The following is a 1,213-nucleotide window of genomic DNA, read 5'->3' on the forward strand; positions in this document are numbered from 1 at the left end:
TAAATGCATCACTTGTGATTGCTAATTACTTACAAGACATAGTTTGAGATGAATAAGTTTATGAGGTAGCATCAAGTTAAGTGGACATAATTGTTTTATATATAAATTATAGTTATTATTTGTATATATATTTATTATTGCATATGCACATCTTATATTGACATGTCATATTATAAAATCCTAAGACTTGGTATCTACCTTAAGTACGACTTTAATGTCATTTAGGTATGTTTCATAAATGTTACCAGCAAGTAACTTCAAGGATAAAGAGGAGACATACAGGTACATCTAGATGTCATGAAAATTTTTCAGTAAGTTTAGAGAAATTGACAAGGGGACTGACAATGAAAATAACACATTGAAATCACATTTAGATGTTATTTTCTTGCTACATAGCCATATTGAGATCCATTGTTGATAGAGTCTCTGGTATTAGTTACCATGGGTTGGTTTTGTGTCGATAAAGGGCATAATGGCTGCCATGATTCAATATTAGATGGTTTTATCAAATAGGATCATTAAGATGTTGTCTCAAAGGTCTAAATTGTTTTTAAAGCTGTGGTCACATTAAAGTAAAGTTAATCAATCTAGAGTTTTATTTTCTAAATTATATTTTCTTAAATTCAAACAACGCAATTAATATTGCTTAAGTGGGAGAATGTTAGAATTTTCTGTAAGTGAACTACTATTAATTGGTGATTTTAATATTTAATAAAATAGATTGATAAATTTAGTCCTAATAAGAGATAAGCATGAAAGCCCAAATAATTTAATATGATCACCTAAGTAAAGGCTTTGAACATTTTATTGGGTCAGTGTGGTTTAGCGATTGTGTAGACCTTTAATCTGGTAAACCTTTGATGAGAAGGTTTCTAGGGTTTTAATATAAATTGGCTAAGGTCCCCTCTTCACTTTTAAGTAACAGTATCTACTCAGTGAGAGTTGTCAGTCAGAGAAGAGTGAAGAGGAAAACCTAATCTTTTCAAGAATTGGTGTTATTTTTGCTTATCAATTATTATTGCCTAAACAAGCATGCAATATGATTAAATTTGGTACTCTAATATTCACATAAGGTTCTTGGGATTTAGAATTATGCTTACAATATTGAAAATCTATTGAATTTAGGTTATATTTCCCCTTTAGCCTCAAAGAGAATAAAGTTGGGTATAAACTTTGACCTGCCGAAGTAAAATTAATTGTTTGTTTTGTTTTG

Source organism: Durio zibethinus, chromosome 17 (assembly GCF_047325235.1).
Source record: "Durio zibethinus cultivar Kanyao isolate XHJ-2024 chromosome 17, ASM4732523v1, whole genome shotgun sequence".
NCBI lineage: Eukaryota > Viridiplantae > Streptophyta > Magnoliopsida > Malvales > Malvaceae > Durio > Durio zibethinus.